The sequence below is a fragment of the Ranitomeya imitator genome, chromosome 3 (assembly GCF_032444005.1).
Source record: "Ranitomeya imitator isolate aRanImi1 chromosome 3, aRanImi1.pri, whole genome shotgun sequence".
Classification (NCBI taxonomy): domain Eukaryota; kingdom Metazoa; phylum Chordata; class Amphibia; order Anura; family Dendrobatidae; genus Ranitomeya; species Ranitomeya imitator.
The window spans coordinates 132,683,313-132,711,302 of record NC_091284.1 but is presented as its reverse complement, the minus strand read 5'-3'; the positions used below and the strand labels follow the sequence as shown (position 1 = coordinate 132,711,302).

The 27,990-nt window shown below is 48.3% G+C and overlaps 1 protein-coding gene across 4 annotated transcripts in view; it reads left to right on the top strand.

Annotated features, from left to right (window-relative positions):
- PTCHD1 (patched domain containing 1) overlaps positions 1 to 27,990 on the top strand; it is a 323,832-nt gene that overhangs the window by 237,471 nt on the left and 58,371 nt on the right. The gene's annotated exons all lie outside the window — the stretch shown is intronic.

Here is a 27,990-nt window from a genome sequence, read left to right as displayed (position 1 = left end):
GCGAAACGCGCGTTGGGGCCTTCAGGACTGCACGTGCAGGTTATGTATTGCATCCATACTCCTTTGTTATCTATGTAAGAACGATCACCAACACCCCTTAAATATTGAATGCCTATTACACTGTGACATAACCAATAGATTAATTAAAGATACAAATACAAAATAAGAAGCATAGTACAGTTGGTTATGGAGGTATGCAATATTAACAAAATCTCTTGCTCTGTAGACCCCAGTATAGCAATAATATGATGAGAAAACACTCCAAATGATGGAATGTTGAAATGAATAATTATGTGCAATATATATAAAACATTCTTAAACCCTAATAATGACCTCATAGAGATTAATTGTGACATTATATACAGAGCTCCTAATGGCAGGCGTGGTACTGTATAAGGTGCGCGCCTCTGTCTGCGGAGCACACAGAGAGAGCAACATTAAATAATGTCAGTGCCCAGTTCCCCCCTAGCATCGATCCCCTTGGTGATGCACTAAAAGGAGGCCCCCCACCGGCCAGTGGTCACTAGAGGGGAGGGGGGCCTACGGCCACTCCTACAGGGGTTAAATCCAGGTGTCCGGCCGTGAACTTCCTCTTTTCCTCCCGGCGGATACCTGGAAGCTTTTGTCTTGGTCCCTGCAGTGATGTCGGATCCCCTGGTTGAGGCCCTGCAGAAGAGAGCGAGCAGCACAGGAAGGTGAGCACTGGCTTCAGGCCCTTTTTACCGGCATCAGGGCTCACCTTCCTGTGCCCTCTCTCGACCCCCTGCTCACAATCCACTTATCTAGTCCGGCTAGGTCGGGCTCGTCCTCCCTCACACCCGCGCCCCCGGGGTCCCTTGTGGCTAGCTCACCTCCGATGCTGACCAGCTCACCAGCTGGGGGATGTTCAGTGCGGCGTGTTTGTATCTTTAATTAATCTATTGGTTATGTCACAGTGTAATAGGCATTCAATATTTAAGGGGTGTTGGTGATCGGTCTTACATTTAGGCCTTTTAAGTGGTTTTATTGTGTGTTTGTTGCTTGAGGTTTAACAATAAAATTTGTCTTATTTTCTTATTATTGACCGGTGTGCATACCATTATTAGTTGAGTCTTCTCTCTTACTGGTGTTGATTCTGGCCTTAAACTCAGATTACAACGATGTCAGGATTAGGGTTGAGCGAAACGGGTCGAACATTTTCAAAAGTCGCCGACTTTTGGCGGTCGAGTTTCATGAAACCCGATCCGACCCCTGTGCGTGGTCGGCCATGTGGTACGCGACTTTCGCGCCAAAGTCGCGTTTCAATGACGCGAAAAGTGCCATTTCTCAGCCAATGAAGGTGAACGCAGAGTGTGGGCAGCATGATGACATAGGTCCTGGTCCCCACCATCTTAGAGAAGGGCATTGCAGTGATTGGCTTGCTGTCTGCGGCGTCACAGGGGCTATAAAGAGGCATTCCCGCCGACCGGCATCTTACTGCTGCTGATCTGAGCTTAGGGAGAGGTTGCTGCCACTTCGTCAGAAGCAGGGATAGCGTTAGGCAGGGTCCATTAACCACCAAACCGCTTGTGCTGTAGCGATTTCCACTGCCCAACACCACCTTCGGTGTGCAGGGACAGTGGAAGCTACATTTTTTTTTTCCTCAGCGCTGTAGCTCATTGGGCTGCCCTAGAAGGCTCCCTGATAGCTGCATTGCTGTGTGTAAGCCGCTGTGCAAACCAACTGCTTTTTTCAAAGCACAAATCCTCTTGTTCCTTCCTTTCTGCACAGCTATCTTTTTTGTTTGTCCACACTTTTTATTTAATTTGTGCATCAGTCCACTCCTTATTGCTGCCTGCCATACCTGGCTGAGATTACTGCAGGGAGATAGTAATTGTAGGACAGTCCCTTTTTTTTTTTTTTTTGTGGGAGATTAAGATTGGCAATTCTGCTAGAGTGCCATCCCTGTGTGTGCCATCTCTCAGTCAGTGGGCCATAGAAAGCCTATTTATTTTTTTGCTTGATTTGGGTTCTAAAATCTACCTGAAAAAATCACTACATCAATCAGTGGGAGAAAAATATTGGCCTCAGGGCTTGTGTGCCACTCCTAACTCCTGTGTGTGCCATCTCTCAGTCAGTGGGCCATAGAAAGCCTATTTATTTTTTTGCTTGATTTGGGTTCTAAAATCTACCTGAAAAAATCACTACATCAATCAGTGGGAGAAAAATATTGGCCTCAGGGCTTGTGTGCCACTCCTGACTCCTGTGTGTGCCATCTCTCAGTCAGTGGGCCATAGAAAGCCTATTTATTTTTTTGCTTGATTTGGGTTCCAAAATCTACCTGAAAAAATCACTACATCAATCAGTGGGAGAAAAATATTGGCCTCAGGGCTTGTGTGCCACTCCTGACTCCTGTGTGTGCCATCTCTCAGTCAGTGGGCCATAGAAAGCCTATTTATTTTTTTGCTTGATTTGGGTTCTAATATCTACCTGAAAAAATCACTACATCAATCAGTGGGAGAAAAATATTGGCCTCAGGGCTTGTGTGCCACTCCTGATTCCTGTGTGTGCCATCTCTCAGTCAGTGGGCCATAGAAAGCCTATTTATTTTTTTGCTTGATTTGGGTTCTAAAATCTACCTGAAAAAATCACTACATCAATCAGTGGGAGAAAAATATTGGCCTCAGGGCTTGTGTGCCACTCCTGACTCCTGTGTGTGCCATCTCTCAGTCAGTGGGCCATAGAAAGCCTATTTATTTTTTTGCTTGATTTGGGTTCTAAAATCTACCTGAAAAAATCACTACATCAATCAGTGGGAGAAAAATATTGGCCTCAGGGCTTGTGTGCCACTCCTGACTCCTGTGTGTGCCATCTCTCAGTCAGTGGGCCATAGAAAGCCTATTTATTTTTTTGCTTAATTTGGGTTCTAAAATCTACCTGAAAAAATCACTACATTAATCAGTGGGAGAAAAATATTGGCCTCAGGGCTTGTGTGCCACTCCTGACTCCTGTGTGTGCCATCTCTCAGTCAGTGGGCCATAGAAAGCCTATTTATTTTTTTGCTTGATTTGGGTTCTAAAATCTACCTGAAAAAATCACTACATCAATCAGTGGGAGAAAAATATTGGCCTCAGGGCTTGTGTGCCACTCCTGACTCCTGTGTGTGCCATCTCTCAGTCAGTGGGCCATAGAAAGCCTATTTATTTTTTTGCTTGATTTGGGTTCTAAAATCTACCTGAAAAAATCACTACATCAATCATTGGCAGAAAAATATTGGCCTCAGGGCTTGTGTGCCACTCCTGACTCCTGTGTGTGCCATCTCTCACTCAGTGGGGCATAGAAAGCCTTTTTTTATTTTTTTTTATTTGGTTTCTAAATTGTCATTGAAAAAATCATTTTATTTTATTTGGTTTCTAAATTATTCCTGAAAAAATCATTTTATTTTATTTTGTTTATAAAGTCTCCCTGAAAAAAAAAAATAGGTGGGAGATTAATATTGCCCTTTCTGCTTGTGTGCCAGTCTTGACTCCTGGGTGTGCCATCTCTCTCTCTCTCTCAAATTGTGGGCCATAGAAAGCCTATTAATTTTTTTGCTTGATTTGGGTTCCAAAATCTACCTGAAAAAATCACTACATCAATCAGTGTGAGAAAAATATTGGCCTCAGGGCTTGTGTGCCACTCCTGACTCCTGTGTGTGCCATCTCTCAGTCAGTGGGCCATAGAAAGCCTATTTATTTTTTTGCTTAATTTGGGTTCTAAAATCTACCTGAAAAAATCTAGAAAGCCAATATTTTTTTTTTTTTTTTTGGTTTCTAAATTGTCCATGAAAAATAATTTTATTTTATTTGGTTTCTAAATTCTTCCTGAAAAAATCATTTTATTTTATTTTGTTTATAAAGTCTCCCTGAAAAAAAAAAAAAAAAAATTGGGAGATTTATATTGACATTTGTGCTTGAGTGACAGTCCTGCGTGTGTTAGGAGTTGAGTTTCCTCTGCTGCACAGGGGGAATCTTGATCCATCTCCGCTGCGGTCTCCCATTCTCCTCCAGCCGCAGTGGAGTCTGCTCAGCAGGGACGTCGATCCCAGCGTCTCGCTCAGTCTGACTCTGTGCGAAGAGTTGCTGCTGTTTCTCCAGTCTCTGCCATTAAAGTCAGTGCTGGTCAGCAGCGAGCGGACTTCTCTGGGACTAAGTCCTTGTCTGCACGTACTGAGCATGCCCAGGGTAAGATCTCCCGTTGGAGATCGAGGGTCATGTGCTCAGGCTCTGCAGCACATTCCATTGGTCCTCTTGGCAGGTCTTGGAAGGGCAAAAGTGCTGTAGCCACTTCCTGTGCTGCAACTATATAAACTGCGCATGACCGCACGGCCATGCACTAGTATTGTCTCATAATGTTATATGTGTGTGTGTAGATGAATGTATGTCGATGGATGAAAGCTCCTAAATATCCCTCCCTAGAGTTGTTGTCTGCTCGCGGATGTTGGTAGCTATCTAGCGCCCGACTAATCATCTGCACGATACACACATTACAGCGTCCTCTTGCTGTGTCCGCCTGTACGGCACCGTGCGCTTGCCTTGCGCTTTCCATACCCAAGCCAGTGTGGTTGGTGGCGTCCGTCAGTGCGGCATTGCTCGCACTCCTGTGCATTTGTATATTTATACTTAGTTTCCTTACACACCCAGTTGTGGTGTAGTGCCAGCGAGGGTCTAATCGGACTTCAATCCCAGTTGGGGTTAAGTACGCTGACTACTCGCTCGCGCTTTAGGTGCGGTACCGCGATCCTGTGACGCAACAGGATTGCTCTCTTCACGCTGGGTGAGGTTGAACCCACATGTATATACTTTAGTTTACCGCCATATAGTCTGTATTTACTAGCATCAGGTTTTCACCTGCACGGTGGACCCCGGACTGCGAACGCATCTATATCACCTTTCTTGGTGCGTTCCGCCAGTCCTAACAGAATACTAGCGCCAGGGTCTGGCTAGTAAATGATGGACGATCAGCGTTCACAGCGGTACATCCAGCAGCTGGAGGGAAGGTTGGCGGATCTTGAGCGTTCAACTTCAGCTGTGGATGTCACTGCTGTCGCTGTTCAGGCTGCTAGTGTTGCTGCAGCCACTTTGTCCACTGCCGCTCCTGTCCCGACTCTAACTCGCCTCCCGCTTCCAGAGAAATTCTCTGGTGACAGTAAGTCTTGTAGGGGTTTCGTGAGTCAGTGCTCTATCCATCTCGAGCTTCTGGCCTCTCGTTTCCCTACAGAGCGGGCTAAGGTGGGATTTATAGTGTCGCTTCTGTCGGACAGAGCGTTGCAGTGGGCTACGCCGCTATGGGAGCGTAGCGATCATGTGGTGCAGAGTGCTCCGTTGTTTCTGAGCACTCTGAAACAGGTCTTTTTGGGACCTCGTGTCACCCATGATACGGTGCTCCAATTGTTGGCATTGACTCAGGGCTCGTCCTTGGTCAGTCATTTTGCCGTCCACTTCCGCACCTTAGCATCTGAGCTGGAGTGGTCGGATAAAGCCCTCATTCCAATATTTTGGAGGGGGCTGGCTGACCACGTTAAGGACGCCCTGGCCACTAGGGAGATTCCCGCCACACTGGAGGAATTAATTACTCTATCCACTCGTATTGATCTCCATTTTCACGAGCGGAGGTTAGAGCGAGCCCAGTGTAGGCAGAGGTTTCGGCTGGCTCCCACCTTCGCCAAACCTTTGGAATCTCCAGACCAGGCTCCTGAGCCCCATGAGCCTGTGGTAGAGTCTCGAGCAGGATCTAAGTCCCGGACCGCTCGTGCACTCCAGATTTGTCATCTTTGCCAACAGTCTGGACATCTTGCCTCCAGATGTCTCCAGCGGTCGAGGAAACGTCAGCGTCTAGTGGTAGTTGGTGGAGGTGCACTAGACACGGCGACGTTTGCCTCCAAATTGTCCTTTAAGGGGACAATAACATTGGGCTCATCCTCTCACTCGGTGGAACTCTGCGTGGATTCTGGGGCGGAGGGCAATTTTATGTCTTCAGCCTTCGCCCAACGTCACGCAATTCCTCTGGTCATGCTATCTCAACCAGTAACGGTACGAGTGGTGAATGGGTCGACACTGCCCACACAGATTACACATCAAACTATCCCTTTTACTCTGTCCATGTCACCATCTCATCAGGAGATTATATCTCTACTCGTCATTCCTGAGGGAATTGATGAGGTTCTCTTGGGGATACCTTGGTTACGGTACCACTCTCCTCACATCGAGTGGTCCTCAGGCAGAATTCTGGGATAGGGTGAATCTTGTGGGAACAGGTGTCATCGAGAGTGCGTTCAGGTTACTACTACAGAGGTACCCGCAGATCTCTCCTCTCTCCCCAAGCAATATTGGTCTTATGCAGACGTGTTCTCCAAAAAGGCAGCGGAGACTCTTCCGCCCCATCGCCCCTATGACTGTCCTATTGATCTCTTGCCTGGTGCTGAGCCTCCCCGGGGTCGAGTCTATCCATTATCTCTCCCGGAAACGGAGGCAATGTCTCAGTACATACAAGAGAATCTGGCAAGAGGGTTCATCAGGAAGTCAGTGTCACCTGCTGGGGCAGGGTTCTTTTTCGTGCAGAAGAAGAATGGAGAACTACGTCCATGCATAGACTACAGGGGTCTTAATGCTATCACAGTTAAGAACAAGTACCCTTTGCCGTTGATATCTGAGCTTTTCGATAGGCTTCGGGGAGCTAGAGTGTTTACTAAACTAGATCTGCGGGGTGCTTATAACCTGATTCGCATCCATGAGAGGGACGAGTGGAAAACGGCATTTAACACCAGAGATGGGCACTATGAGTATCTGGTGATGCCCTTCGGGCTCTGTAATGCACCTGCCGTTTTCCAAGACTTTGTCAACGACATCTTCCGGGATATGCTTTCCACCTCGGTTGTAGTCTATCTGGATGATATTCTCATCTTTTCTCCAGATATTGACTCCCACCGGAGAGATGTTGGCAGAGTCTTCGACCTCCTACGGGCAAACTCTCTTTATGCAATGTTGGAGAAGTGTGTGTTTGAGCAGGAGTCTTTACCTTTCCTGGGCTATATCATCTCCGCCCAGGGATTGGCTATGGATCCTGCCAAACTACAGGCTGTGATGGACTGGCAAGAGCCCCATTCTCTTAAAGCGGTGCAGCGCTTTATGGGGTTCATAAACTGTTACCACCAGTTCATTCCCCACTTCTCAACTCTGGTAGCTCCCTTGGTAGCCCTCACCAAGAAGGGAGCGAATCCCAAATTGTGGTCGGAAGAGGTCTCCAAGGCCTTCACTTCTATTAAGTCCCACTTTGCTAGTGCTCCCATCTTACATTGTCCCGATGTGGATAAGCCATTCCTAATGGAGGTGGATGCCTCGTCCGTTGGTGCTGGAGCAGTCCTCTACCAAAAGGATGCTCAAGCTCGGAGGCATCCATGCTTCTTCTTCTCCAAGACCTTCTCGCCAGCGGAGAGGAACTACTCCATCGGGGACAGGGAGTTGCTAGCAATGAAGTTGGCCTTTTCGGAGTGGAGACAGCTTCTGGAAGGTGCGCGGTTTCCCTTCCAAGTTTACACAGACCACAAAAATTTGGTCTATTTGCAGACAGCCCAGCGGCTAAATTCTCGCCAGGCCAGATGGTCCCTGTTCTTCTCCCGGTTCCACTTTTCCCTTCATTATCTCGCCGGGGAGAAGAACATCCGTGCTGACGCTCTCTCTCGCTCCCTTATGTCAACTGAGGAGGAGGAAGAGGAGCCTCGGCTTATTGTCCCTTCCGAGAGCCTGAGAACCGTGGCGCCGGTTTCGCTAGAGTCTGTGTCTCCGGGCAAGACTTTTGTGCCCATTAATTTGCGATCGGAGGTTCTCTCTTGGGCTCATTCGTCCAGGGTGGGTGGACACTTTGGGACAAAGAGAACATCTGAGCTACTGGCGAGGACGTACTGGTGGCCGCATATGGTCCGGGATGTCAGGGATTATGTTCTGGCGTGTGTCTCCTGCGCCAAAAATAAATCTCCGCGTCAAAGGCCAGCTGGTTTGCTCTATCCCTTGCCGGTGGCAGATAGGCCCTGGGAGATGGTCGGGATGGACTTTGTTGTGGGTTTGCCCAAGTCTCGCGGCTGTACCATCATTTGGGTCATCACCGATCATTTCTCAAAAATGGTGCATTTGGTGCCGCTGCCGCGGTTACCTTCTGCACGGGCCTTGGCAGCGTTGTTCATTAGACATATCTTCCGCCTGCATGGTATGCCAGACAAAATTGTCAGTGACCGGGGTCCCCAGTTTGCGTCTCGGTTCTGGAGAGAGCTCTGTCGTCTTCTCAGTATTGAGTTGAATCTCTCTTCCGCTTATCATCCCGAGACGAATGGGTTGGTAGAGAGGGCCAACCAGACCTTGGTCACATACCTGCGACATTTTGTTTCAGCCAGGCAGGATGACTGGGCATCCTTGCTATCATGGGCAGAGTTTGCACTGAACAACGCCGTAGCCGATTCCACTGGACAAACCCCATTCCTCCTCAACTATGGTCAGCATCCACGGGTACCTGTGCCTATGCCCGTGTCTTCCGCCGACTCCAGGGTGGCAGACTGGGCTGTGGAGGCACGGGATATTTGGGACCGCACTCAGGATGCCATTCGGGCCTCTAAGGAGAGAATGAGGTCCTCCGCCGATGCTCATCGGCGCCCCGCTCCGACATTTGCTCCTGGCGACTTGGTGTGGCTCTCCGCCCGTAACATCAGGCTGCGAGTTGAGTCCACTAAATTTGCTCCTCGCTACTTGGGCCCATTCTAGGTCCTCGAGCAGGTTAATCCTGTGGTCTATCGTTTGGCCCTTCCGCCACGCCTGGGTATCACCGACACCTTTCATGTGTCCCTCTTGAAACCCGTGTATATGTCCCGGTTTTCCGAGTCATCTGCTGGGACATCGGGTTCGTCTACGGACGATTATGAGGTGAACGCTATTTTGGGGTGCAAGGTGGTGCGCGGTAAAAAATTTTATTTGGTAGACTGGAAGGGTTATGGCCCCGAGGACAGGTCCTGGGTGCCTGTTGAGCACACTCGGGCTCCGCAGCTCTTTGCTGCCTTCGAATGTAGCGAGGCCCAAGGAGGGGGGGGCCCTAGGGGGGGGGGTAATGTTAGGAGTCGAGTTTCCTCTGCTGCACAGGGGGAATCTCGATCCGTCTCCGCTGTGGTCTCCCATTCTCCTCCAGCCGCGGTGGAGTCTGCTCAGCAGGGACGTCGATCCCAGCGTCTCGCTCAGTCTGACTCTGTGCGAAGAGTTGCTGCTGCTTCTCCAGTCTCTGCCATTAAAGTCAGTGCTGGTCAGCAGCGAGCGGACTTCTCTGGGACTAAGTCCTTGTCTGCACGTACTGAGCATGCCCAGGGTAAGATCTCCCGTTGGAGATCGAGGGTCATGTGCTCAGGCTCTGCAGCACATTCCATTGGTCCTCTTGGCAGATCTTGGAAGGGCAAAAGTGCTGTAGCCACTTCCTGTGCTGCAACTATATAAACTGCGCATGACCGCAAGGCCATGCGCTAGTATTGTCTCATAATGTTATATGTGTGTGTGTAGATGAATGTATGTCGATGGATGAAAGCTCTTAAATATCCCTCCCTAGTGTTGTTGTCTGCTCGCGGATGTTGGTAGCTATCTAGCGCCCGACTAATCATCTGCACGATACACACATTACAGCGTCCTCTTGCTGTGTCCGCCTGTACGGCGCCGTGCGCTTGCCTTGCGCTTTCCATACCCAAGCCAGTGTGGTTGGTAGCGTCCGTCAGTGCGGCATTGCTCGCACTCCTGTGCATTTGTATATTTATACTTAGTTTCCTTACACACCCAGTTGTGGTGTAGTGCCAGCGAGGGTCTAATCGGACTTCAATCCCAGTTGGGGTTAAGTACGCTGACTACTCGCTCGCGCTTTAGGTGCGGTACCGCGATCCTGTGACGCAACAGGATTGCTCTCTTCACGCTGGGTGAGGTTGAACCCACATGTATATACTTTAGTGTACCGCCATATAGTCTGTATTTACTAGCAGCAGGTTTTCACCTGCACGGTGGACCCCGGACTGCGAACGCATCTATATCACCTTTCTTGGTGCGTTCCGCCAGTCCTAACAGCGTGTGTGGCATCTCTGTGATTTGGTGCCACAGAAAACAGAGTGTGTAACATTGTGCCTGATTTTCCTTGTGGTATCACCAACCTGTAAAGGGATATTGAAATCAAACAGAAGTTATAGCTCACCGTGTAAGTTGTTTGACAGCAACAAATAAAGTTACTTTGGTTAAGTTTTTAAAACAATGAGGAAGTCTGGTGCAAGAGGTCGTGGCCGTGGGCGTTCATTGTCAGCTGGTAATGATGGTAGTGGTAGTGGAGCATCAGGTGGTCGTGGGAAAAAAAATATTCCACCTAAGTCTGGAGCTGTGGAGCCAGGTTCGTCGTCTGGCTACACAAGGCCTCGAACGCTCTCTTTTCTGGGAGTAGGAAAACCGCTTTTAAAGCCGGAGCAGCAACAGCAAGTTTTGGCTTACCTTGCAGACTCAGCCTCTAGCTCTTTTGCCTCCTCTTCTGAAACTGGTAAATGTAAAAGCAGCGCGTCGTTTGTGGATGTTCACGGTCAGGGACAAGTCGCTTCCTTGTCCTCTTCAGCAAAAACAACAACAAGAGAGAAGGATGCAGCAGGCGACACAACGGGTTACTCCATGGAGCTCTTTACACATACCGTCCCTGGCTTAGAAAGTGAAACAGTTAACAGGCCATGCCCATTACAAGTAGATTCTGACATGGAGTGCACTGATGCACAGCCACAGCCAGACTACTATGCTGGTCCTTTGACTCAGACCACAACATTGCCCTCTCAGGGTACTGATCCACAATCAGACCCTGATGAGACTATGTTGCCCCATCACGAACGCTATACCACCGACCGACACGGTGACACAGACGAAGTTGCACACGAGGTAGAAGAGGAGGTAATAGATGACCCTGTTGTTGACCCCGATTGGCAGCCATTGGGGGAACAGGGTGCAGGCGGCAGTAGTTCTGAAGCGGAGGAGGAGGGGCCGCAGCAGGCATCAACATCGCAACAGGTTCCATCTGCCGGGCCCGTATCTGGCCCAAAACGCGTGGCAAAGCAAAAAACTGTTGGAGGACAGCGTGTCCATCCGGTTAAAGCTCAGTCTGCAATTCCTGAAAAGGGATCCGATGCTAGGAAGAGTGCAGTCTGGCATTTTTTTAAACAACATCCAATTGATCAGCGCAAAGTCATCTGTCAAAAATGTTCAACTAGCTTAAACAGAGGTCAGAATCTGAAAAGTCTCAATACAAGTTGCATGCATAGACATTTAACCACCATGCATTTGCAAGCCTGGACTAACTACCAAACATCCCTTAAGGTTGTAGCACCCTCGGCCAATGAAGCTAGTCAGCAACGCAACATCCCTTCCGTCACTGTAAGGCCACCATTTTCCGCACCACCGGCAGTATCTGTGCAGGTTTCTTTGCCAGCCCAAAGCAGTCAGGGTCAGGGAATCACCAGTTTTGTAGGAGGAAATACTGCATCTAGGGCACCGGCGGAAACAATACCGTCTCCAACAGTCTCTCAGTCTGCCATGGCCACCGGCACACCCGCTAGTTCCACGATCTCCAGCTCTCCAGTCCAGCTCACCCTACATGAGACTCTGGTTAGAAAAAGGAAGTACTTATTCTCGCATCCGCGTACACAGGGTTTGAATGCCCACATAGCTAGACTAATCTTGTTAGAGATGATGCCCTACCGGTTAGTTGAAAGCGAAGCTTTCAAAGCCCTGATGGAGTACGCTGAACCATGCTACGAGCTACCCAGTCGACACTTTTTTTCCAGAAAAGCCATCCCAGCCCTGCACCAGCATGTTAAACAGCGCATCGTCCATGCACTCAGGCAATCTGTGAGTACAAAGGTGCACCTGACTACAGATGCATGGACCAGTAGGCATGGCCAGGGACATTACGTGTCCATCACGGCACACTGGGTGAATGTGGTGGATGCAGGGTCCACAGGGGACAGCAATTTCGGGATAGTTGTGCCTAGCCCACGGTCTAGGAAACAGTTTGCTGTAGGCGTTCGCACCCCCTCCTCCTCATCCTCCTGCAGAAGCGAGAGCTCTTCCACAGACCGCAGTCGCCAAACCACTCCATCGTCAGCTGTCACTGTTGCACACCAGTTGTCCCATTATGGGGCAGCTACTGGCAAGCGTCAGCAGGATCTATTGGCTATGAAGTGTTTGGGCGACAACAGACACACCGCGGAAGTTCTGTCCGAGTTCTTGCAGGAAGAAACGCAGTCGTGGCTGGGCACAGTAGATCTTGAGGCAGGCAAGGTAGTGAGTGATAATGGAAGGAATTTCATGGCTGCCATCTCCCTTTCCCAACTGAAACACATTCCTTGCCTGGCTCACACCTTAAACCTGGTGGTGCAGTGCTTATTGAAAACTTATCCTGGTTTCTCCGACCTGCTCCTCAAAGTGCGTGGACTTTGCTCACATATCCGCCGTTCGCCTGTACACTCCAGCCGTATGCAGACCTATCAGCGGTCTTTGAACCTTCCCCAGCATCGCCTAATCATAGACGTTGCAACAAGGTGGAACTCAACACTGCACATGCTTCAGAGACTGTGCGAACAGAGGCGGGCTGTTATGTTTTTGTGGGAGGATACACATACACGGGCAGGCAGTAGGATGGCAGACATGGAGCTGTTGGGTGTGCAGTGGTCGAAGATACAAGACATGTGTCAAGTCCTTCAGTGTTTTGAGGAATGCACACGGCTGGTTAGTGCAGACAACGCCATAATAAGCATGAGCATCCCCCTAATGCGTCTGCTGATGCAAAGTTTGACGCACATAAAGGATCAGGCGTCTGCACCAGAGGAAGAGGAAAGCCTTGATGACAGTCAGCCATTGTCTGGTCAGGGCAGTGTACAGGACGAGGTAGCGGGCGAAGAGGAGGTGGAGGACGAGGAGGATGATGGGGATGAGTATATTTTTAATGAGGAAGCTTTCCCGGGGGCACTGGAAATTGGTGGCGTGGCAAGGCCGGGTTCTGGTTTTTTGAGGGACACAAGTGACGTAGATTTGCCTGCAACTGCACCTCAACCAAGCACAACCGCAGATTTGACAACTGGAACTTTGGCCCACATGGCGGATTATGCCTTGCGTATCCTCAAAAGGGACACACGCATTACTAAAATGATGAACGATGACGATTACTGGTTGGCCTGCCTCCTTGATCCTCGCTATAAAGGCAAATTGCAAAATATTATGCCACATGAGAACTTGGAACTAATATTAGCAACATAACAATCAACTCTTGTTGACTGTTTGCTTCAGGCATTCCCAGCACACAGCGCCCCTGATCGTTCTCACACGAGCTCCAGGGGGCAGCAGACCAGGAGTGTTAGGGGTGCACACATCAGAAGTGGCGTTGGACAGAGGGGTTTTCTGACCAGGTTGTGGAGTGATTTTGCTATGACCGCAGACAGGACAGGTACTGCTGCATCAATTGAAAGTGACAGGAGACAACATTTGTCCAGTATGGTAACAAACTATTTTTCATCCCTTATCGATGTTCTCCCTCAACCGTCATTCCCATTTGATTACTGGGCATCAAAATTAGACACCTGGCCAGAATTGGCTGAATATGCATTGCAGGAGCTTGCTTGCCCGGCAGCTAGTGTCCTATCAGAAAGAATATTCAGTGCTGCAGGTTCAATATTAACCGAAAAAAGGACTCGTCTGGCTACACAAAATGTTGATGATATAACATTCATTAAAATGAACCACAACTGGATTTCGAATTCGTTTGCCCCACCTTGCCCGGGCGACACCTAGCTTTCCTATGAAAAGCTCTTGCCTGTGGACTACTGTGAATGACTTTTCAAATGTCTTAATTTGCAGCAGCTGATTGTCCAGCATACGACATGTTTACACCTCCCTAAATGGCCAAACTCCCCACACGGGGCTGTGGTATCGCGACTTGGCGCAAGCACCCGTCAGAGTGCTGTTTGTCTGAAGAGGTGGGTGTGCCCGCTTTTGGTCGACAGCACTGCCACTGGGTCCCTCATAGTACAATAAACTGTCTCTGGCGGTGGTGGTGCGCACCCAACGTCAGACACACTGTTGTAACATGAGGGGCCCTGGGCCTCTACCGCCGTCCACAAGAGAGTTCACCCACCCCCAGGTCAAACATTGCTCTGCCACTTCCACAATTATCTCTCACACTTCCACCAATGTTTAGACTATGCGCTGACATCCTTCCATTCCTGCCACTGACAATACCATTGTGTTGACATGTATAATGGTACTTAACATAGTCAGGGGCAGTGTCCTCTATTTACCAAAGTAAAAACTTTGCGCCAAATTAGTAGGTCAGAAACAACGCAGAGGATCCCACCCCTGTACCTAAAGATTGCACCCTTTAGTGTTTTTGCTGGATTTTAATGTGAGACATTCACATTTATGTATTGTTTTGGACTACTAACTGGCAGACACTCATTACAATCATCCTCCGCTGACCAGGCCACTGCTGGCCGTGTTCACCTGGAACCAATTTAAAATTGCCTACAGCCATATGTTATTATGTTTGGCCTTTGATGCCTGTCTGCGGTCACTCCTTCCACTAGGCCTCCACTGACCACACCACTGCTGCCCGTGTACCCCTGGAACCAATTTAAAATTGCCTACAGCCAGCCCAATTTTTTTATGTTAGGCCTTCGAAGCCTGTCTGCGGTCCGTTCTTTCAACTACTACTACACTGACAAGGCCACTGCTGCCCGTGTACCCCTGGAACCAATTTAAAATTGCCTACAGCCAGCCCAATATTTTTATGTTACGCCTTCGAAGCCTGTCTGCGGTCCGTTCTTTCAACTACTACTACACTGACCAGACCACTGCTGCCCGTGTTCCCCTGGAACCAATTTAAAATTGCCTACAGCCAGCCCAATTTTTTTATGTTAGGCCTTCGAAGCCTGTCTGCGGTCCGTTCTTTCTACTACTACTACACTGACCAGGCCACTGCTGCCCGTGTTCCCCTGGAACCAATTTAAAATTGCCTACAGCCATCTGTTATTATGTTAGGCCTTCGATGCCTGTCTGCGGTCACACCTTCCACTAGGCCTCCACTGACCAGACCACTGCTACCCGTGTTCCCCTGGAACCAATTTAAAATTGCCTACAGCCATCTGTTATTATGTTAGGCCTTCGATGCCTGTCTGCGGTCACTCCTTCCACTAGGCCTCCACTGACCACACCACTGCTGCCCGTGTACCCCTGGAACCAATTTAAAATTGCCTACAGCCAGCCCAATTTTTTTATGTTAGGCCTTCGAAGCCTGTATGCGGTCCGTTCTTTCAACTACTACTACACTGACCAGGCCACTGCTGCCCGTGTTCCCCTGGAACCAATTTAAAATTGCCTACAGCCATCTGTTATTATGTTAGGCCTTCGATGCCTGTCTGCGGTCACTCCTTCCACTAGGCCTCCACTGACCACACCACTGCTGCCCGTGTACCCCTGGAACCAATTTAAAATTGCCTACAGCCAGCCCAATTTTTTTATGTTAGGCCTTCGAAGCCTGTCTGCGGTCCGTTCTTTCTACTACTACTACACTGACCAGGCCACTGCTGCCCATGTTCCCCTGGAACCAATTTAAAATTGCCTACAGCCATCTGTTATTATGTTAGGCCTTCGATGCCTGTCTGCGGTCACTCCTTCCACTAGGCCTCCACTGACCAGACCACTGCTGCCCGTGTTCCCCTGGAACCAATTTAAAATTGCCTACAGCCAGCCCAATTTTTTTATGTTAGGCCTTCGAAGCCTGTCTGCGGTCCGTTCTTTCTACTACTACTACACTGACCAGGCCACTGCTGCCCGTGTTCCCCTGGAACCAATTTAAAATTGCCTACAGCCATCTGTTATTATGTTAGGCCTTCGATGCCTGTCTGCGGTCACTCCTTCTACTAGGCCTCCACTGACCAGACCACTGCTGCCCGTGTTCCCCTGGAACCAATTTAAAATTGCCTACAGCCAGCCCAATTTTTTTATGTTAGGCCTTCGAAGCCTGTCTGCGGTCCGTTCTTTCAACTACTACTACACTGACCAGGCCACTGCTGCCCGTGTACCCCTGGAACCAATTTAAAATTGCCTACAGCCAGCCCAATTTTTTTATGTTACGCCTTCGAAGCCTGTCTGCGGTCCGTTCTTTCAACTACTACTACACTGACCAGACCACTGCTGCCCGTGTTCCCCTGGAACCAATTTAAAATTGCCTACAGCCAGCCCAATTTTATTATGTTAGGCCTTCGAAGCCTGTCTGCGGTCCGTTCTTTCTACTACTACTACACTGACCAGGCCACTGCTGCCCGTGTTCCCCTGGAACCAATTTAAAATTGCCTACAGCCATCTGTTATTATGTTAGGCCTTCGATGCCTGTCTGTGGTCACTCCTTCCACTAGGCCTCCACTGACCAGACCACTGCTGCCCGTGTTCCCCTGGAACCAATTTAAAATTGCCTACAGCCATCTGTTATTATGTTAGGCCTTCGATGCCTGTCTGCGGTCACTCCTTCCACTAGGCCTCCACTGACCACACCACTGCTGCCCGTGTACCCCTGGAACCAATTTAAAATTGCTTACAGCCAGCCCAATTTTTTATGTTAGGCCTTCGAAGCCTGTCTGCTGTCCGTTCTTTCAACTACTACTACACTGACCAGGCCACTGCTGCCCGTGTTCCCCTGGAACCAATTTAAAATTGCCTACAGCCATCTGTTATTATGTTAGGCCTTCGATGCCTGTTTCTAGTCACTCCTTCCACTAGGCCTCCACTGACCAGACCACTGCTGCCCGTGTTCCCCTGGAACCAATTTAAAATTGCCTACAGCCAGCCCAATTTTTTTATGTTAGGCCTTCGAAGCCTGTCTGCGGTCCGTTCTTTCAACTACTACTACACTGACCAGGCCACTGCTGCCCGTGTTCCCCTGGAACCAATTTAAAATTGCCTACAGCCATCTGTTATTATGTTAGGCCTTCGATGCCTGTCTGCGGTCACTCCTTCCACTAGGCCTCCACTGACCAGACCACTGCTGCCCATGTTCCCCTGGAACCAATTTAAAATTGCCTACAGCCATCTGTTATTATGTTAGGCCTTCGATGCCTGTCTGCGGTCACTCCTTCCACTAGGCCTCCACTGACCACACCACTGCTGCCCGTGTACCCCTGGAACCAATTTAAAATTGCCTACAGCCAGACCAATTTTTTTATGTTAGGCCTTCGAAGCCTGTATGCGGTCCGTTCTTTCAACTACTACTACACTGACCAGGCCACTGCTGCCCGTGTTCCCCTGGAACCAATTTAAAATTGCCTACAGCCATCTGTTATTATGTTAGGCCTTCGATGCCTGTCTGCGGTCACTCCTTCCACTAGGCCTCCACTGACCACACCACTGCTGCCGTGTACCCCTGGAACCAATTTAAAATTGCCTACAGCCAGCCCAATTTTTTTATGTTAGGCCTTCGAAGCCTGTCTGCGGTCCGTTCTTTCTACTACTACTACACTGACCAGGCCACTGCTGCCCGTGTTCCCCTGGAACCAATTTAAAATTGCCTACAGCCATCTGTTATTATGTTAGGCCTTCGATGCCTGTCTGCGGTCACTCCTTCCACTAGGCCTCCACTGACCAGACCACTGCTGCCCGTGTTCCCCTGGAACCAATTTAAAATTGCCTACAGCCAGCCCAATTTTTTTATGTTAGGCCTTCGAAGCCTGTCTGCGGTCCGTTCTTTCTACTACTACTACACTGACCAGGCCACTGCTGCCCATGTTCCCCTGGAACCAATTTAAAATTGCCTACAGCCATCTGTTATTATGTTAGGCCTTCGATGCCTGTCTGCGGTCACTCCTTGTACTAGGCCTCCACTGACCACACCACTGCTACCCGTGTACCCCTGGAACCAATTTAAAATTGCCTACAGCCAGCCCAATTTTTTTATGTTACGCCTTCGAAGCCTGTCTGCGGTCCGTTCTTTCAACTACTACTACACTGACCAGGCCACTGCTGCCCGTGTTCCCCTGGAACCAATTTAAAATTGCCTGCAGCCATCTGTTATTATGTTAGGTCTTCGATGCCTGTCTGAGGTCACTCCTTCCACTAGGCCTCCACTGACCACACCACTGCTGCCCGTGTACCCCTGGAACCAATTTAAAATTGCCTACAGCCAGCCCAATTTTTTTATGTTAGGCCTTCGAAGCCTGTCTGTGGTCCTTCCTTCCAATAGTTCTCCACTGACCAGACCAATGCTGGCCGTGTACCCCTGGAACCCAGCTGAAAGTGCATGGAGCCTCCTTTTTTTCTTTGTTTTATATTTAGAAAGCCCAGATGAACTACGCTGTACCACGGTTCAAGCTACCCAGTCGACATTTCTTTTGCGAGAAAAGCCATCCCAGCCCTCCAGCGGCATGAAAAAGTCTGCATTGTCATAGCACTCAGGCAATCAAACAGTAGAAAGGTGCACCTGACAAGAGACGCATGGACCAGTAGGCATGTCCACAAAAAGTTACGTGTCCATTACAGCGCACTGGGTTAATGTGTTGGATGCATGGTCCACAGGGGACAGCCTACAAAGTCTGTCTGCAGTCCCTAATTCAAATTTTCCTCCGCTGACCACACCACTGCTGCCCGTGTACCCCTGGAACCAATTTTAAAGTGTCTACAGCCTAATTTTGTTATGTTAGGCCAACTACGCCTGTCTGCGGTCCCTCCTTCCAATACTCGTCCACTGACCAGACCACTGCTGCCCGTGGACCCCTGGAACCTATTTTTAATTGCATAGAGCATCCTTTTTTTAATAGTAGGCGTACAAAGTCTGTCTGCGGTCCACTATTGAAATTGTCCTCCACTGCCCAGAACAACGCTGCCTGTGTACCCCTGTAACTTTTTTAAGCTGCAGTGAGCCACATTTTTGGTTTAAGGCCTACTACCTGTGTCTGTCTGCGCCACTCAATTCAGCTGTGTTCCTTTGAAAAAAGCTGAGCGTCAATAGTCTTGTTTTCAGCCTCTAGGAATTTTAAAACTGCATTGGGGGTACAACTTTGGTAGGGCCTACTAACAGTGTCTGCCGCCCCAAGGTGTGCCCCAGGTTTCGTCCACATTGCTTCGGTCTTCCGACTCTCGTTTAGTAGTTGTAGAAAACTACACTGCATTATGCCTACAAATTGGGTATGGGGTGTAGAGAGATGGTGTGCTACACTCCAAGGTGTTCTCCAGGTTGCCTTTCCTGAGCTACTATCTTCAGGCTCTCGTTTAGTAGTTGTTGGAAACTACACTGCATTAGGCCTACAAATTGGGTATGGGGTGTAGAGAGATGGTGTGTTCCACTCCAAGGTGTTCCCCAGGTTTCCTCTCCATTGCTTCGATCTTCATGCTCTCGTTTAGTAGTTGTTGGAAGCTACGCTGCATTAGGCCTACAAATTGGGTATGGGGTGTAGAGAGATGGTGTGTTCCACTCCAAGGTGTTCCCCAGGTTTCCTCTCCATTGCTTCGATCTTCATGCTCTCATTTAGTACTTGTTGGAAACTACGCTGCATTAGGCCTACAAATTGGGTATGGGGTGTAGAGAGATGGTGTGTTCCACTCCAAGGTGTTCCCCAGGTTTCCTCGCCAATGCTTCGATCTTCATGCTCTCGTTTACTAGTTGTTGGAAACTACACTGCATTAGGCCTACAAATTGGGTATGGGGTGTAGAGAGATGGTGTGTTCCACTCCAAGGTGTTCCCCAGGTTTCCTCGCCAATGCTTCGATCTTCATGCTCTCGTTTAGTAGTTGTTGGAAACTACACTGCATTAGGCCTAAAAATTGGGTATGGGGTGTAGAGAGATGGTGTGTTACACTCCAAGGTGTTCTCTAGGTTGCCTTTCCTGAGCTTCTATCTTCAGGCTCTCGTTTAGTAGTTGTTGGGAACTACACTGCATTAGGCCTACAAAATGGGTATGGGGTGTAGAGAGATGGTGTGTTCCACTCCAAGGTGTTCCCCAGGTTTCCTCTCCATTGCTTCGATCTTCATGCTCTCGTTTAGTAGTTGTTGGAAACTACACTGCATTAGGCCTACAAAATGGGTATGGGGTGTAGAGAGATGGTGTGTTCCACTCCAAGGTGTTCCTAAGGTTTCCTCTCCATTGCTTCGATCTTCATGCTCTCGTTTAGTACTTGTTGGAAACTACGCTGCATTAGGCCTACAAATTGGGTATGGGGTGTAGAGAGATGGTGTGTTCCACTCCAAGGTGTTCCCCAGGTTTCCTCGCCAATGCTTCGATCTTCATGCTCTCGTTTAGTAGTTGTTGGAAACTAGACTGCATTAGGCCTACAAATTGGGTATGGGGTGTAGAGAGATGGTGTGTTCCACTCCAAGGTGTTCCCCAGGTTTCCTCTCCATTGCTTCGATCTTCATGCTCTCGTTTAGTACTTGTTGGAAACTACGCTGCATTAGGCCTACAAATTGGGTATGGGGTGTAGAGAGATGGTGTGTTCCACTCCAAGGTGTTCCCCAGGTTTCCTCGCCAATGCTTCGATCTTCCTGCTCTCGTTTAGTAGTTGTTGGAAACTACACTGCATTAGGCCTACGAATTGGGTATGGGGTGTAGAGAGATGGTGTGTTACACTCCAAGGTGTTCTCCAGGTTGCCTTTCCTGAGCTTCTATCTTCAGGCTCTCGTTAAGTAGTTGTTGGAAACTACACTGCATTAGGCCTACAAAATGGGTATGGGGTGTAGAGAGATGGTGTGTTCCACTCCAAGGTGTTCCCCAGGTTTCCTCTCCATTGCTTCGATCTTCATGCTCTCGTTTAGTACTTGTTGGAAACTACGCTGCATTAGGCCTACAAATTGGGTATGGGGTGTAGAGAGATGGTGTGTTCCACTCCAAGGTGTTCCCCAGGTTTCCTCGCCAATGCTTCGATCTTCATGCTCTCGTTTAGTAGTTGTTGGAAACTACACTGCATTAGGCCTACAAAATGGGTATGGGGTGTATAGAGATGGTGTGTTCCACTCCAAGGTGTTCCTAAGGTTTCCTCTCCATTGCTTCGATCTTCATGCTCTCGTTTAGTACTTGTTGGAAACTACGCTGCATTAGGCCTACAAATTGGGTATGGGGTGTAGAGAGATGGTGTGTTCCACTCCAAGGTGTTCCCCAGGTTTCCTCGCCAATGCTTCGATCTTCATGCTCTCGTTTAGTAGTTGTTGGAAACTAGACTGCATTAGGCCTACAAAATGGGTATGGGGTGTAGAGAGATAGTGTGTTCCACTCCAAGGTGTTCCTAAGGTTTCCTCTCCATTGCTTCGATCTTCATGCTCTCGTTTAGTACTTGTTGGAAACTACGCTGCATTAGGCCTACAAATTGGGTATGGGGTGTAGAGAGATGGTGTGTTCCACTCCAAGGTGTTCCCCAGGTTTCCTCGCCAATGCTTCGATCTTCATGCTCTCGTTTAGTAGTTGTTGGAAACTAGACTGCATTAGGCCTACAAATTGGGTATGGGGTGTAGAGAGATGGTGTGTTACACTCCAAGGTGTTCTCCAGGTTGCCTTTCCTGAGCTTCTATCTTCAGGCTCTCGTTAAGTAGTTGTTGGAAACTACACTGCATTAGGCCTACAAAATGGGTATGGGGTGTAGAGAGATGGTGTGTTCCACTCCAAGGTGTTCCCCAGGTTTCCTCTCCATTGCTTCGATCTTCATGCTCTCGTTTAGTACTTGTTGGAAACTACGCTGCATTAGGCCTACAAATTGGGTATGGGGTGTAGAGAGATGGTGTGTTCCACTCCAAGGTGTTCCCCAGGTTTCCTCGCCAATGCTTCGATCTTCATGCTCTCGTTTAGTAGTTGTTGGAAACTACACTGCATTAAGCCTACAAATTGGGTATGGGGTGTAGAGAGATGGTGTGTTACACTCCAAGGTGTTCTCCAGGTTGCCTTTCCTGAGCTTCTATCTTCAGGCTCTCGTTTAGTAGTTGTTGGGAACTACACTGCATTAGGCCTACAAAATGGGTATGGGGTGTAGAGAGATGGTGTGTTCCACTCCAAGGTGTTCCCCAGGTTTCCTCTCCATTGCTTCGATCTTCATGCTCTCGTTTAGTAGTTGTTGGAAACTACACTGCATTAGGCCTACAAAATGGGTATGGGGTGTAGAGAGATGGTGTGTTCCACTCCAAGGTGTTACCCAGGTTTCCTCTCCATTGCTTCGATCTTCATGCTCTCGTTTAGTACTTGTTGGAAACTACGCTGCATTAGGCCTACAAATTGGGTATGGGGTGTAGAGAGATGGTGTGTTCCACTCCAAGGTGTTCCCCAGGTTTCCTCTCCATTGCTTCGATCTTCATGCTCTCGTTTAGTACTTGTTGGAAACTACGCTGCATTAGGCCTACAAATTGGGTATGGGGTGTAGAGAGATGGTGTGTTCCACTCCAAGGTGTTCCCCAGGTTTCCTCTCCATTGCTTCGATCTTCATGCTCTTGTTTAGTACTTGTTGGAAACTACGCTGCATTAGGCCTACAAATTGGGTATGGGGTGTAGAGAGATGGTGTGTTCCACTCCAAGGTGTTCCCCAGGTTTCCTCGCCATTGCTTCGATCTTCATGCTCTCGTTTAGTAGTTGTTGGAAACTACACTGCATTAGGCCTACAAATTGGGTATGGGGTGTAGAGAGATGGTGTGTTACACTCCAAGGTGTTCTCCAGGTTGCTTTTCCTGAGCTTCTATCTTCAGGCTCTTGTTAAATAGTGGTTAAATGGAACAACTGCATTTGGCGTACTAGTTGGTTTGGGGCCTACTAACAGTGTCTGCCGCTCCTTGCTGTTCTCCTCCACTGAACAAAGCTGTGCCGCCTGTTTACTACAGTTGCCAATTTTGAACTGCATTTCGACTACTTACTGATTTGGGCCTACTCTCTGTGTCAGCCTCTCATTCCAGTTGTCCTCCACTGCAATGCCCCCTGGTTAGTCCTGTGTTACCAATTTTGAACTGCATTTAGCCCACTTTATTCTTTGGGCCTATATCTGTGTTTCCTCCTCATCCTGCCCATTGCCCAGCCAGTGATAGATGAGTCTGCTGGTACATTGACCCATAACGCAAAATTCCCTGTGCACGCTACACAGCAAGATTGTGGCCCTGCTGAAAGTGAGGTTCCTTTTCCCGCATACCATACCACCTTACACGGGGACAAAGAGGAAGGTGCAGATGAAAGTGCAGGTTCCTTCATCAGGTGGGGGGAGGAATACTAGTTGGCGACGTCACTGGCACAGGGCCTCTCATAGTACGCAAAAGTGTTGCTGCCGGTGGGAGGCGCCCCCGCCGTGCAAACACACCGCTGTACTTTGAGGGGCCCTGTGCCAGTGCCAATGCCAACTAGTGGGCCCCCCCTGCTTGCTCAGGATCACAGCACTTGCAAAGTTGAAATACTTACCTCTCCCTGCTCCACTGCCGTGACGTGTTCCAGATTTCCTGGGCCCACTAATTACTTGAACCAGCCCTACCCCCCACAACTTTAGCCAAATGACCCCCAATTTCAAATGCCTTCCAATTATTATAAGCTAAGTTACGATTGACAAGCTTCAGTAACAAGAATGGATGTTTTTGCCATTAAATGGGCAGTGTAGATGTTTTCCTGGCCTCCACTCACTGCCGACTATGCTCCCCCATTGACTTGCATTGGGTTTCGTGTTTCGGGCGATACCCGACTTTTCGCGATAATCGGCCGATTCCACTCGACTCAACTTCTAAGATAGTCGGGTTTCGCGAAACACGGCTCAACTCCAAAAAGGTCAAGGTCGCTCAACCCTAGTCAGGAAGCGTGCTGTTGTTTACTTAAACTAAGTGATACATTGTTGGATTCAGAGGTCTTTTTGTCTATATCACGCGGATCTCAGATGAGGTAGCAAAACCGACCCCCAGCCTGATTCCACTTTTCTGACCAGGCCATTTTTATCAATTATGTCACTTCATGAGGTAATAATTCTGGAACACTTCAACATATCCCAGTGATTCTGATAATATTTATTCATGACATATTGTACTTTGTGTTAGTAGTAAAAGTTGTTTCATATGATTTATGTTTATTTATGAAAATATAAAAATGTTGACAAAAAAATTGAAAATTGAGCAATTTTTCAAACTTTGAATTTGTAAGTCCTTAACCACCTTGGGTTTTTCCATTTTTGAGTTTACGTTTTTTGCTCCCCTTTTTCCTTGAGGCATAACTTATATTTTTCCATCCATATGGCCATGTGAGGGCTTTTTTGTTTGCAAGATGAGTTGTACTTTTGAACGACACTATTGGTTTTGCCATATAGTTTACTGGAAAACAGGAAAGGAACTCAAATTCCACAATTGTTTTTTATTTTGCTGTTGTACCATGTTCACTAAATGATGATACTGACCTGCCATTATGATTCTCCAGGTCATTACAAGTTCATAGATTCCAAATATGCATAGGTTCTTTTTATTTAAGTGGTGAAAAAAATCCAGTTTCTTAAAAAAAAGTCACCATTTTCCAAGACCTGTAGCGTGTCCATTTTTCGTGATCTTGGGAAAGGTGAAGGCTTATTTTTGGACACCAAACTGACATTTTTATTGATACCATTTTGGTGTCGATACAATCTTTTGATCACCCATTATTGCATTTTAATAGGGATGGGCAAACCCAAACTGTTATGTTAAAGACCCGTACCGTTCGTTCAAAAGGTCCCGAACATGGGTTTCCATGGCAACCCGTGTTACAGTTTTGGTCCAGTTCAGGTCCAGGGACTATAAAAGCATAAAATTAATAATAAAAATTATAATTATACTTACCTGTCCAGCGATGCATCCTCCCATCCCGCTGTCTCCCGACCGCATCTGCTTCCGGGGTCGCTCATTAACTTCCGGTGGTATTCACTGCACTCGTCAGTCTCCGGCTTTTTCTGGCAGTGCTCGTGAACCTTGACTTCACCGTACAAATACTGCCGATGCCGGCCGAAAATTGCCGAGCGCCTGAATAACCCGGAAGATAATAAGCGGCCCCGGGAGTACTTGCGGATGGAAGACAGTGAGATGGGAGGACGCATCGCTGGGCCGCTAATTATAATTTTAATGTTTATTATTAATTGTATGCTTTGTTTTACAGCCCCCCACCCAATCCTGTATCTGTAAAGTCCAAGCTTGGGGTTCAGATGCAAGTTTGAGTCATCTCCGACCCTGAGCTCGAACTTTACAAAAAACTCTGGCGAACCCGCCTATCTCGATCATCAGGGGGTTCGCCCATCGCTACATTTTAATGCAAAGTTGCGGCGACCAAAAAACTTAATTCTAGTAGTTTGACTTTTTTCTCATTACCTTGTTTACCAATCAGATTAATTGTTTTATATATTGATAGATCAGGCGATTCTGAATGTGGGCATAACAAATATGTGCATTTTTTTATTGTTTTATTTTGAATGAAACAAATTGGGGGGTTATTTGAACTTTTAGATATTTTTTATTTTTTTAACATTTTTAAAAACTTTTTTTACTTTTTACGTGCTTCATTAGTCTCAATGAGAGACTAGAAACTGAGATCATCTGATCGCTTGTACTACACAGAGTAAGTGAAATGCTCACTTACTATGAGCGCCGCCCACTGAAATCCGGCAATCCAAAGAAATCTGGCAATTACAACCACAGTGGTCTGCTGCAGACCCTGTGTTGTCTGCCAACCCATTTGTAACCCGCGGTCACGTGACACGGGCACTGATGGGTGGGATTAGTGATGCACTTCCAGCATGAGAATGTTAAATGCCACTGTCAAAGATTGGCAGCCACATTTAACATGTTAACAGCTGTGGATGGATCACGTTAGGGGCACACGTCAGCTGTTCAAATCAGCTGACGTGCTGGAAAAGTTGCATGCTTTCTCTCAGAATAGACATCACCACGTCTTTCTTGCATCATGGCCACATGCTCAGTAACCTCTGCTTGCCAGGTCTCCTTTGTAATATCCAGAAGTCCTCGAGGGTACCGGCCGTACAATAACTCGAATGGAGAAAAACCCATTGTGGAGACATGGGGGGGTCAGCGGGTGCTTAGGTCTGCTAGCCGATACTGCACGGACCAGGGATAGTCCCACCGAATGCCCGCACTCATTTTAACGTGAGCATAATGCTACTCAGTCACCACAGGGTGAGGGTAAAAGCGTGGCAATGCAATATTGAACCATAAAACAGGCAGATAACATGTAGAACAGTCCCAGCTCATTACAGAGTCTCACATTTGTGCTGACTCGCCGAGATAATGACATCTGTTACTTCAGAGCTCAATGGTTCGACTACCACACCTGTAGCACGCACAAAGAGAGGAGGTAATGACAAGTGTAGGAACATGAAAGTCCATTCAGGTACAAGGGCAGTTGACCCGAGTGTAACAACATGGCATTTCTGAACATCTCCATGGAGCCAGGCAACCAGTGGGTCCCAATCGAGGCTTTCTCCAAGCATATCCATGGTTCAGCGATGGTCAGTGGAGCAGATCTCTATTCTTCCAACCGGTGCCAAGGTCCCTTATACTGTTTCCTGTAGAATGATAGATACGTGTCCCTTGTGATAGAGCCGTGATGTATTTGCAACAGTCCTGTAGGGTCCCCTGGATGCTTGGATGTCTAAGCAGAATCTCTAGCTGTCTCGCTCTGTGTCTCTATAGAGAGGCATGTAACCTCTTGTTATACTTAACAAGTGTCCTTCATTCAGTATTGACATAAAGGGTAAGAATGGAGATGATATCAAGTAGCATTACTTGATTGTTTAATCCATTTGCATAGCTTTCCTCCTCTGTTTTTGAAGTCACCAATCTAGCCTGCACGATGCATAATTAGCATATCAGTAAACATCACTAGTCATCAAGGATAAGAGGACAATATGTAAAGGTACCTTCACACTGAACGATATCGCTAGCTATCCGTGACGTTGCAGCGTCCTGGCTAGCGATATCATTCAGTTTGACAGGCAGCAGCGATCAGGATCTTGCTGTGATGTCGTTGGTCGCTGCAGAAAGTCCCGAACTTTGTTTCGTCGCTGGACTACCTGCAGACATCGCTGAATCAGCGTGTGTGACGCCAATTCAGCGATGTCTTCACTGGTAACCAGGGTAAACATCGGGTTACTAAGCGCAGGGCCACGCTTAGTGACCTGATGTTTACCCTGGTTACCAGCGTAAAAGTTAAAAAAACAAACACTACATACTTACCTTCCGCTGTCTGTCCCCGGCGCTGTGCTTCTCTGCACTGTGAGCACCGGCCAGCCGGAAAGCAGACCACAGCAGTGACGTCACCGCTGTGCTTTCCGGCCGCTGTGCTTACACAGCGCAGAGAAGCAGAATGCCGGGGGACAGACAGCGGAAGGTAAAGGTACCGTCACACTAAGCGACACTGCAGCGATACCGACAACGATGTCGATCGCTGCAGCGTCGCTGTTTGGTCGCTGGAGAGCTGTCACACAGACAGCTCTCCAGCGACCAACGATCCTGAAGTTCCCGGGTAACCAGGGAAAACATTGGGTTACTAAGCGCAGGGCCGCGCTTAGTAACCCGATGTTTACCCTGGTTACCAGCGTAAAAGTAAAAAAAAAAAAAACAGTACATACTTACTTACCGCTGTCTGTCCCCGGCGCTCTGCTTCTCTGCACTCCTCTGCACTGACTGTGAGCACAGCGGCCGGAAAGCAGAGCGGTGACGTCACCAACGATCTCCCAGCAGGGGCCTGATCGTTGGTCGCTGTCACACATAATGATTTCCTTAACGATATCGTTGCTACGTCACAAAAAGCAACGATATTGTTAATGATATCGTTATGTGTGACGGTACCTTAAGTATGTAGTGTTTGTTTTTTTAACTTTTACGCTGGTAACCAGGGTAAACATCGGGTTACTAAGCGCAGCCCTGCGCTTAGTAACCCGATGTTTACCCTGGTTACCGGCATCGTTGGTCGCTGGAGAGCTGTCTGTGTGACAGCTCTCCAGCGAC